Source organism: Rhinatrema bivittatum, chromosome 7 (genome assembly GCF_901001135.1).
Source record: "Rhinatrema bivittatum chromosome 7, aRhiBiv1.1, whole genome shotgun sequence".
Lineage (NCBI taxonomy): Eukaryota > Metazoa > Chordata > Amphibia > Gymnophiona > Rhinatrematidae > Rhinatrema > Rhinatrema bivittatum.
This window is the reverse complement of record NC_042621.1, coordinates 20,476,557-20,488,751: the sequence shown is the minus strand read 5'-3', so window position 1 is coordinate 20,488,751 and position 12,195 is coordinate 20,476,557. Positions and strand designations below refer to the sequence as shown.

The 12,195-nt window shown below is 37.5% G+C and overlaps 1 protein-coding gene across 1 annotated transcript in view; it reads left to right on the top strand.

Annotated features, from left to right (window-relative positions):
- The first annotated feature begins 301 nt into the window (after positions 1-301).
- CDH8 (cadherin 8) overlaps positions 302-12,195 on the top strand; it is a 515,521-nt gene continuing 503,627 nt past the window's right edge. The window contains exon 1 of the mRNA XM_029608175.1: positions 302-574. The gene's annotated coding sequence lies outside the window, so the exon portion shown is untranslated. The remainder of the gene's footprint in view (positions 575-12,195) is intronic.

Here is a 12,195-nt window from a genome sequence, read left to right as displayed (position 1 = left end):
AAGGTCAGCCCAAGAAGAGGTAGAGTTGAAACAAAGGAAAACATTATTCAAGATCTATGCATGGCTGGCTGTCTATGGAAAATGAATACTGCTGGAATTTAAAGAAAAGTTCTGTGCTTACTTGATGTAAGCAGTTTTTTTTTTTCCTCTTCTATGAATTTCAAAGCTGTGTAGACCTGCCTCCGAGATCAGCCCAATAAGAGCTGTCAGGGGAGGCTCTGAGCTCACTTTTACACATCACTTCACAGTTACATGTAGCAGGCAGGCACGTTGGAGCTGCTCACACACTGCATTAGTGGATTTATTTGGAATATCCCTTCTTTCCTGGAAATTTGCTGCCGAAACATGCAAAGGGAGAAATATTAAAACTGCACTTTACTATGTGGGCAGAGAAACCTGAGAGAGCAAATTTCCTGCATCTTTTTCCATCAGCGTCCAAAAAAAAAAAAAGCATGAAATAAATAGAAAGGATCCTGTCCATTCAGAAGAGCTTGCAAATAGTCTTCCCTCTGACAACTCGATCCTGTTTAATTCATTTGTATGTGCTTCCAAAGACGCTGACTGAGAAATAAGAGTAAGTATATATTTTTTCCTCTTGCTTTTTTTTCTGTTTTTACTTTGCTTGCTTGTAGATGCAGGAATTCTTGATCAATCAATGTACCGAAGTGAAAGAAAGAGAGCTATTATTCTGGAGGATTTGCTAGAGAAGCTAATGACCATTTCATTGCTCTGTTTCGTTAGGGTTTTTTCAGATTTCTTTTTGGATGATCGGGAGTTTTGCATGACTATGTTGTGCATGCTCTCCGGGCTGAATAATCCGGTTCTCTGTGTGTGCGTGGTTTTTTTTTTTTTTTTTTTTTTTACTTAGTACAATAAATCTCTGCTATTTCATTGTGTTGAATAGATGCAGGGCTGCATTCATGCATTGAAATGGATTGCAGTTTTCGTGCCCAGAATAAAAAAATCACCCACCAGCCAGATATGCAAATTATGAGAGGAGGGGGAGGAGGATCACAGAAGCGAGGAGGGGGCGAAAAAAAAAAGTCTCTCCGACGGAAAACAAAAACCTGTATGATTTATCTCTTCTGCATAGTACTCTGAGGGAGGAAACTAAGGTGATTCGAGTGGCTCCTTCTGACGAGCTTCAGTCACAATAAAACCACAGTCCGCACCTTCAGTAGGACTGATCCCCGAGAAGTTGCTTTCCCTATTGACTAAATAAGATATACATGCCTCTGAAACTTACAAAGGGACAAAAAAAGCCCATTATCTCTCACTTGCCAGCTAATTATAGCAAACAGGAGGCTAAGGAAGCAATGCACACCCCATCTGCCCAGCAGCCCAGGTTCAATTGAGAGAAGAAAAGACAAATCCCATCTTTTTATTATGCTGAGATTATGGCTAGGAATGCACAGTGGGGACAGCTGATCTGTCAGACAGACGGTGGAAGACCAATAATAGCGTTTACCCAGTTATTGAACAAGGGCTACTAGATCAAGCTAAGCGCTGGCAAGCTGTGGCATATAATGACAACTGTGACAGCCTAGTATTGAATAATATAGCTCCAATTAGTTCTAGATCCAGTTTAGATGTTGTTTATAATATAAGCAATGCCATTGGGGGAAAATAAGTATCCTTTCTTATCTCTGTCCACACCTATCTAGTCCACTGTAAATTAAACAGGTATAAGTTATCATTTGCCATCACAGCAGTGAAAGGGTCATGCTCATTTCTGCTGTCTAGCCTGCATTTAAATCTACAGAATGGAACCCCTGGTTGTAACAACAGGTAAAGAATGCAAGCTACCTATTCTCCATATTTGCATGTATCTGCATAAACATCCAAAACAGAATATACTGCAATAACCTCCCCCCTCCACCCCCCCAACTCTCACCAAAAACTAATGCTCCTGAGCAGGTAGTGTGGCATACTAACGAATAAACATTTCCTCTCTGGGTATCACAGGCAGATGTTTTCTTCAGGAGCTGAATGTAAGAAACCAAATAACATTAATTGTTGATCGTTTCAAATGTATGACATTAGTTAATAAGGAAATGAAACAGCTGCTCGTTTCAGCTCCAATTATAGAGCATGGCTTATACTAGCGTAGTCATAAAGAACAATCCTACCTTGACTTCACTTTAGTGCACATCTGGAAGTTCCACTTCAACAAGGATCCATTTCATTTTATGTGGCTAAAATGTGAATACAAATGCCTCTCAGGCTATCTGTCTATCTTCAGGACATGGCTTCCCTATAATATGAGCTGATTACTGGCTATTTTAGGTGCTGACATTAGCTTTGCTTGGAGTTCAGCATATTTGGAAGCGTCAGAGCAAATCTAATATAATAACTGATAACATGCAGAAGAACTAGGCAAAAGCATCTCTATAGTAACACCTCTGGGTTTGATTCTGCAATAATCACAATTTGAAAGCTATCATTCCACTGAAGAGTTGTGTTTCTTTCCTGCATCCTGTGATGCGACACTGAATGACAGATCAGACATATCGTCTCATACAATCTCTCAAGGATGATAGCATTTGACTCGGAAATTAAGCAGCTTTTAAAAGAATCTCCAGTCTCCCTACATTAAATAGCAATGCAAGAAAATAGATCTTTAAGGCCTTGCAAAAAGAAAAAGAATTCGTTTTGAAAAGTTATATCTCTCTGACAATAGGTAGCTCTTATGGGATTCATTGGATTCCTGGGTTTTACTCACAGAGATTTGTTACTAGACACACTGTAACCATGAAAAATTGAAATTTTAAATAATGCGATTAACATGTGGTAGCAGTATATCATTTTGACACATTTTGCTAATAGGTTTTACAGAATTACAATAAAGCCTCATACCATCTACAGTGCTTCTTTCTCAATTCAAAAGTTAAAAAGCATTAAGCTAATGAATTACTTGTTTTCTAATAACTTGCAGGGTTGAGAATTTAATGGCCATGAGAGGGAATCCTCATCTAAATGGTATTCAAGGTGGTCCCAGACCAAGTACAAGTTTGTTGTTGGGGTTTTTTTTTTTTCCCCTTTTGAGTGTTATAGTTAATATAATTTTGGATTTTTTTCCCATAAGTACAAAAGAGGGAAAATTCCTTTTTAAATAAGGTCCTATGCCTGCTGGTCTTTTACCACATGCTCTATCTGTTGTTTTTACCTTTCGCTGGCTTGATGTTAATGTTGATTTGTGTATACGGGGGTTAAATACCAGACATTCTAGCCTATTCCAAACTTTACCTGGTTTTGTTTTGTTCTCTGTTATGTATATTGTAGAAGACGGGGAGATGAAGGGTGTTGGGTGGCGGGGGGGGGGGGGGGGATCATTATACCTCTGTGGAGCATAGATCCATCACGAAGGACCCACTAAAGCAACAGTACAGAGTGCTGACTTACCTGATACCTGAACAGAGCATCTGACCAAACGAATGGCACATTGTGGCCTAAAGGTGTAAAAGAAAATGAAAATTGAACATGGTCCTCACTCAGCTAAGATGACTTCATGGCATGTTATGGAACATAGTGCAATGGCAACTCATTTCAAAGCTCAACAGACTTTGCCAAGTATTTTTACTAAGTTAAAATTAAAGACATTATATTTTAAATAGAATACTAAGTTCGAAGCTCAGCTTTACACCAGTACTGTACCTGCTCTGGTTTGTCATACAATGTTTCTTTGGTGTAATACAATTTTAATGCTGAGCAGCATGACACAATTGTCAGAAGCACTAATTCTTGACAAGTTTATTGAAACTGATCCCATGCACTGAGAACCGTACTGCAGAAAATATGTTAACACCGTCTGAACACAGCCCAGATTACAATGCAGTAGATAGTGCCTATGTGGAGGAGGCATTTTTGCAAGACTAAGACCATATTTATCCTGTGCACACCAAAGGGAAGTCAAGCTGCAAATTATTCTTTCATTTCTTCCATAAGTCTGTGTTAGCAGAATTCCATTAGATCAGAGAAAAGTTCATATTTTGCCTTTTATTTCTCAGAATGAAAGGCGGTAAATATAATTCACAAGTTTCTCTTCTAGACAAAGACATTTCTGTCTTATATTTGTTGTGTGTGAATATGTTCATCACATCTGGTCTGCTAATAAAAAAAAGAGGTGTTGTTTCAGCTATTTGTACAAATGAACTTCTGCAAATGGTAGCGCCCATGGCTTTTTAAGACTACAGGAACTAAAAATGTCCATTCTAGAATCTCTATAACATACGCAATGTAGTCTAACTTTCAAGTCACTTGAAAAAAATGCCATGCTGAATGCACTTCAGCTACATTGGAAATATCTTGGAAAGTAAAGGACATTTCAATTATTTGGCTGCTTATGGAATTTAAATTTGAGTTTGAGCAATGCAAATAAATGCATATGGAATGCATTTCTAGAATATATAGCATTGCACATATATAACCTATTTTATAAACTGAAGTTAACTAAGTCCTTAGCTGTCACTGTGGGTCATTGTGTAGTATATTCATTTTCTTAACTGCATGGTCCCCATTTTTGGACTCTATTCTCCTTCTGCATGCCTATGTCAAAACTCTTTCATAACTAGAGTTTCTGTATTCAAATGCTATTATTATCTCTAAGACAAGTAACCATCACAAAGTTATTTTCTTTCTTTTTTTTTTCTGCATGTTTTACTTTTTTGCCAATTTAAGGATTAAGTATTTTTCATCATGTTTTTTAATCATCAAATTATAAAGGTACCAGTAGATCCTGCCATACCCCCTCTGGTCTGAGAACTTCAGAAGGGTGCAGAAATTATACACAGACTTAAATTGAGGTGAAACAGAGATAAATAGCCCATGCACAATCCAAATATCTTTAAAAAAAAAAAAATATATATATATAAAGAAAAATGCCATAGACTGAATATTTAAAGATACAGTATCTACATGACTCAGAAATTTCAAAGAACTGAGGTACATAGATGTGGGTTTTTCACTTTGGGAACCTGTTTCAAAACTAACCATGAGGAGAAAATTAGTTCAACCTGGCAACTATGAAAGGTCAAAAAAGAAATGAGTTCAAGGAATGTCATTTAGTTTCTAGGATCACACATTGCTCATAGTTGTTGTTAACTAAATCTTCACCCTGTGCATTCTTAGGAGACAAGCATAGCCCTATTCTTTCTGTCACTGTTTATTGTTTAGTAGTAAGTTTCAATAATATCTTTTAGCAGACATTTAGGAGGCAGACTACAAACTGAGCCTTGTGCTCCTTGTGTGTAATGGTATTCTTTGTTCTTAAATTGGATGGCATAACTCTTCCTTGTATTGAGTTACGGTTAGTACTGCTACCTATATGAAATCAGATAAAGACCATTGATAGCTTTTTCCAGATGTCAACAGTTTGCTTTGAATGTATGTATGATTTTATTGCACTCATTCATTTTTTTCTTGAACAATACTCAATAGAACTAGAATAAGGGCATATCTACTGCTGAACCTGTGACAAGAAACGCTACCTGCAGCAAATGCTCATTAACGCATACGGTAATTCTGTGGTATACTATAATCTGTTAATACTATGTTCCTGGTCTCGCCACCAAGCTAGTATTTTGGTTTTAACCTTCTAACGTGATGCAGGTATTTCAAAGAGTGCAACGCAACCTCATTAAAAGAAATAATGATGATTGTCTGGCAAGCTAGATTGGCATCACCAAAAGCTATTAAATCTGTATCGTGATGATGAGTTCTATTTTTATACCAGGAAAATAAATCAGTTTAATCAGTGTAGAAAATATAAAAGAAGATGAATGTCTATATTCCCTACCTTGCCACCAAAATATAAACACCGTGATTTGATCATATTGTCACTTCCTTTGTCTTATCTCCTGCAGGTGTTCCTGATTTTGAATTGGAATTAAATAGATTTTCATTCCACAGTGTGAATTTATTAAACTGATTTTTAATATATTTTTTTGAGTTAATTTAGATTTTGTATGCTTTTTATTTGTAGAGATTATGGAGACATACAAGCATAAGATATATCCTCTTCTGATCCTGAATGCCTTCACATACACACACACACACATATACACACACACGCACACACACACACACCCCAATTGTTAAGTTCTTGGGCTAATAAATAGATGAAGGCTGGTACTGAGCATGTTTTGACCAGCCCATTTATTTATTTATTTATTTATTTATTTATTTATTTACATATTTCTATTTGATATTCTGCCTTTCCTAGGAAAGATGGATTATAAAGATGTGAATTGTAGTACATATGTCTAGGGCTGGAGGGAAGAACCTCATTTTTTTTTATGACAGATGTTTATTTTTTTCTGATCTGTGATGCTTCTATCTATAGTACAGCTCTCATTTAACTATGTCACAATGCCTTTGAAATTGAGATGTTACTCCATTAAATCTTAGCTCCTCCACATGACCTCTTGCTTCCTGTTTCTGTTTCTTGCCTTTCCTGACCTTGAAGTAAAATAACACATTTTTTTTTCTCTCTCTCTTAATACAAGTTTCTTGACCTGTCTTGGTTTTTCAGATCTTGACTATATGCTCCAGAAAGTCAAAATCTCTTGGGGTGGAGTCAGATCATTGTCAAACATTTTCTCTAAATTAAAACACATCATACACTTCCATTTTATTCATCTAAGACCAAGCAAACAGCACATTTGATGCATCGTTAGTTAACTATAGCCTCAATATACTGGACAAATGACTAGGCTAGAGTCCTCCTATGATTCTTATTTTTTAAAATTTATTTTAAAACTTTTCTATACCGTTGCTAAGTTAAATACCGTCGCAACGGTTTACATGTAGGCACATATTTAATGTAGGTAAAAGTGTACAATAGTACATTCTAACAGGTGCCGTCAAAGGTTCGGTTACAATATATCATTAGACATAGTCATTTAGCGAAGTAGTTCATGACCAATTGTACCAAGGTACTTACACCGGTAGTTTTATTACACATAGTATTATAGTTATGGTTTATTATGGTGTGGAGTTCATAGACTAATCTCCTGTATAGTCCTAAGGACTGTATGTCGGTGCCCTTCTGAATTTTCCTGAAATATTTCTCTCTATTCTCCTGTCTCTTTGTAAAATGCTTGTTTAAAAAGCCATGTTTTTAGGTTTTTCTTAAATGTCTTGAGATCACTTTGTAGCCTGATCTCTGGAGGCATTGTGTTCCAGATTATGGGTCCTGCTAGTGATAGGGCTCTTTCTCTCACTTGTGTCAGTCTTGCTGTTTTAACTGATGGAATGGTTAGGAGTGCTTTATTTGCTGAGCGGAGGTTCCTGTGTGGAGTGTGTACCCGTAATGCTGTGTTCAACCAGTCTGATTTCTCATCATAAATTAGTTTGTGAATGATACATAGGGTTTTGTATTTAATTCTGTGTTCAATTGGTAGCCAATGTAACTCTGCTAGGGTTTCAGTTATATGGTCCCTCCTTCTTTTTCCAGTTAGTATTCTAGCTGCTGTGTTCTGAAGTATTTTCAGTGGTCTTAATGTTGTATTAGGTAGTCCTAGCATAAAGGCATTGCAGTAATCTGTGCTGGAGAAGATTAATGCCTGCAGTATTGTTCGGAAGTCATTTTGAGTTAGCAGTGGTTTAAGTTTTCTGAGTACTATGAGTTTTGCATAACCTTCCCTTACTTTTAGTGATATGTGTTGTTTCAGATTGATTTCAGGGTCTATTATTATTCCCAGGTTACGTACTTTTTCTGCTAGTTCAATTTTCTGGTTGTCTTTGAGTATTATTGATGTTTGACTGATTTCAGAATGTTTTCGTTCTAAGTGAAGAAATTCTGTTTTATCAATATTAATTATAAGTTCCTTTTGTGTCAGTAGTTGTTTATAATGCTTAGGTACATGTTGGCTAGGTTTAATGTTTTCTCTAGAGTGTCCTCTATGGGTAGAATTAGTTGAATGTCGTCGGCGTAAATGTAGTGGATAATTCCTAGCCCTGCAAGTAAGTGGCATAATGGCCACTTACTTGCAGGGCTAGGAATTATCCTAGCCCTGCAAGTAAGTGGAGGGCTAGGATACGTAAGGGTAAGTAAGTAAGCTTTCTTACCCTTCCCCCTCCATAGGTAGGATCACCAATGAGAAATTTATGTTTAAGAAAGAAGAGATTTCACTATTACCTAGTTTCTCAGCTAAATGCAAGAAATGTTCACACCAAAAGAAAGAACAGTCAAACTCCTGGAGTGTTTACCCCCGGTAAACTAATTGGGGGTGCAGCAGGAGAGGCAATAACCTACATTTCCTCCCCTACCACCATCATAGGAGCATATTACGAATGTTTTTCAGGTTCTCCACTTCTTTTAGACAAAGGGAGGATAATTCTGAAAGTGACTTCTGTGGCTAAAGTAGTGTGTTACTCGCAGAAATAGCCCTTTAGAATTGTACGTGCAGCAAATAGAAGACGTAATTGTCTGTTCATGATTTGACAAGGATAATTTTCAAAGTGAACATATGTGAATACTTTAGATTTGAAAATGCGTATAAAAGTTACCTGCAGAGTTTACACACCTGCTGAAAGATGTTTGTCTACTTGCCTTTCATGAAAACCTTCAGCAGATTTTGGATAGTTTATTTGAAAGATGATGTGTTAAATCCAATGGTGATATTTCAGCTCAGACATTGGATAATACCAAATTCTTCTGAAATGGATTCCCTAAGTAAGATATTTAGTTTTCATGCTTGCTTAGGGAGAAAAGGTATGTCCATGTTATTCATTAAAATAAGTGAACAGATCATCCTTAATTTTTACAACAGAGAAAAGAAGGTTGGTCTCTGTCTAGTAATTCTCAACAAAAGAATTGAATGATTTCTCCTATGGTTTTTCTGTGGATAAGAAAAGAGGTGCATCTTTCACTGGGAGATGCCAGGTGGAAAGGGAAGGTAAAGGGAGCAGGTAGAATGTCCCCAGAAAAATTCAAGAGCAGACTAAAGCAGCAGAAGCGAACCTGAATGACTTCAATATATAGGCAAAGAAAAGGAAAATACAATAATTTAACAGAAAAGTGTAATTATTTTTTTTTTAATTCAGAGAAAATAAAAATAGAAAGCAAGCTTTACTAATATTTGGAAGCTGATGATGCTGGAGCTGAACTGTTTGTTAATGCATGCTAATGAGATCAATATATAGAGAAAATGAAAGATGCTATATTTCACGATGTGTGCTATGAAGGGATATAATTCAAATCATGAGAGAATGAAGAAATCTCATGAGCCGTCCTAGCAATTAAAACTTGACCTTGAGCCTACAGAAGTCGAGGCAACAGATTTTTATAAGGGGGGGGGAGGGGGGCAGGCAGGAAAAGAACTTTATATGTGAGCTATTAATATACAGATTTCTGTCAATAATGGCCACTAAAATACAGATGTGCTAGCTTTAACTTCTAGGAACTATTGTGTACCCGATTTAATAGTTTTCTCTGAGTTATCATGGCTTCTGGATTTAATTTTTAAACATTTTTCTCCGAGTTTATGGAGTAGGGGAAGTTTGTGTGCTGCATGTTCATTGTAAATCAAAGAACTCCCCCCGACGTTTCTAGCTTTTCTTTTGATTGCCGGGCATAGCTCAGATTTTTTTGTAGCATTACCCAATTAGGTAACTGGGTCCTCATCTCAATTAAACCCCTACCTAATCAGCTATCTTTGAGAATTGTGGTGATTGGGATGTGTACAGAACCTCCCCGATTACAGAACTATCCTTTTGCGCTTTCAAATAAGGGAGTTGCATGCTTATTTGTTGTTGCTAGGTGCCATATTTTTCCCCTAATGTTTGTTTTCAAGTGGATTGCTTTGAATTGCAGACAATCATTTTAAGCTAGCTTGGAAAGCTGATCGGTCAGGGTATAAATTAAGATGGTAACGTTTAAACCTGCACGCTCATTTTATAACACGCATGTTATAAACTCTGCTCCCCACACACACACATGCACGCATGATTTTATATCATCACGCGCAAGTGGGCACAAGTTCCGAATCATGGGGGGGATTACATAACAGGTACGTGGCGATGCGATAGGGCCTATTCCCCATTCCCTCCCAGTCCACTCCAGTAAAGGAGCAAACTGGGAGGGAACTTCTTAAAACCCCCTACCTAACCTGTCTCCCTTTCCCCCTACTAACCTCGACCCCTAAACTAACCTATTTTTTTTTGTTTGTTTTATAACGTGCCTGCTCTCTGGAGCAGTAGTAGGTTGTGCAGGCTGGTCTGCTGCCGGCGCATGCTTCAGCGGGACAGTGCCAGGGACGGTAACTTTTAAAACCATGTCCATGTGCCCGCGTTTCACCGTCGATGTATGCATGTGATAAAATCCGCTACCCGTGCATACATTCACGTGCAATTTTATATCGGTGCACGCATGTGCTTGCGAGTGCCATATTGCAGGGGGGATTTCACAACCTGCACCTGGCAATGCGATAGTCCCTATTCCTCATTACCTCCCAGTCCATTCCAGTAAATGTATTTTATTTATTTATTTAAGACTTTTCTATGCCGTCGTTAAGTAGCTTCCATCACAACGGTTTACAGTGGGCACATAAAGATAGGGATGCTGAGACATTAATTTACACAAGTGCCATATCGGTTCGGTACATAGTTTTTTTTTTTTTTATAATAAAAAAATAATTGGAATGTGATACAATATTGTTTGGAGTTTTTTTTTATTTTTTTCAGAAATAAAAGCAATACTAACTTTATAAGTGTCACTTTATCTTAATGTGAATGTTGATAAAATAAAGTAATATAGAACAAAATACAGCTACACATTTGTCCATTCCAGTAAAGGTGCAGACTGCGAGAGAACTACCTAAACCTCCTACATATCCTGCTTTCCTTTTCCCCTACTAACCCTGATCCCAAAAACCCCGCTAACTAACCTATTTTTTTTTGTTTTATAACTTACCTGCTCTCCAGAGCAATTGTAGGATGCGTGGGCCGGTCGGGTGCTGGTGCGTGCTTTCAGTGGGACAATGCCTAATGGTGCTGTCCTGGCCCACACACCCCCACCCACACACACATGCCCACACACTGCTCCTGGCCTGCTCCTTTTTCTCAAACCCATTCTTCTGCATATTCCAGGAGATACATGCATGGCTATGGGCATTCGAATATTCCCAAGGCGTGTGCACAGCCCAGCCAAGCGCATAACTCCCGGTTTTCACTTGCACCAGGTTTTTAAACTCTGGCCTTTAGAGTGTCAGAGTGCTGAAAAGTTGTGGGAGGACATAGAGTCCAATCCATCCCACTGGTCATTTTGCTTGCATGAGCTTCCTAAAGGCCTCATTCCTTGTAGTTCACAATTAAACCCACATATAACCAATTTAGTTTAGTGCTTCCCAGTTATGCCCTCGCTGTTCAAACTAAAATTGAATTCAAAACCTCTTATTTGTTTCTGTCTGTGTGTCTTGACTATGCTGCAAACTCCAAGGATCAGGGAGTGTTTCTTACTTATCTATGTAAAGTGCTACATTAGCATGGTAGCGCTATTCAAGTGATAATACAAATAATAATAGTATTAATAATAATAATAATAATAATAATAATAATAATAATAAAAGCCTTGATTTACTAAGGCTCTTTTACCATTCTGCATGAATAGGGAAGTGGGAGGGAGAGAGAAATTTAGTGAATCGTGTCTAAGGTGGCCAATAATTGCTACTGACCACCACATCAGTGATGGACTTCCAGTTTTTGACTGAATGATTTTTCATACAGTTCTAGCTTTAACCTGGCAGTCTACTAGCCGGATGTCATGCTTTGTCACATAACGGTTGCCAGAAAATGAGAAAATGTCTCATGCTTTCTCCCAGACAAAGTGATAGTTTGAGGCTACCACAGGAAACCTGCACTTCAGAACAAGGAGTGACTCTCTTTAAAGAAAAGAAAGAAATCCTAAACTTTAAAGCTGTATATGTTGATATTTTGGATAACCAAACAGGAAAAGTAATTAAAGTCAGCAGTACACAACAGAAGAAGGAGAAACAAGCAGAAATAGCAACTTTAGAAAAGCATCATACCAGTAAACTAACTTGAGATTTGTGAGGTAGGTTTTTAAGACTGTTCGAGCCTTGTTCCCCAATGAAGGAACAAACTTGCATAAGTTTTGTTACTTTTAAATGTATCACTAAGCCTGATCTGTGCAATAATCATATGCAAAATGAAATCAACATTTGGAAGTCCATTAAT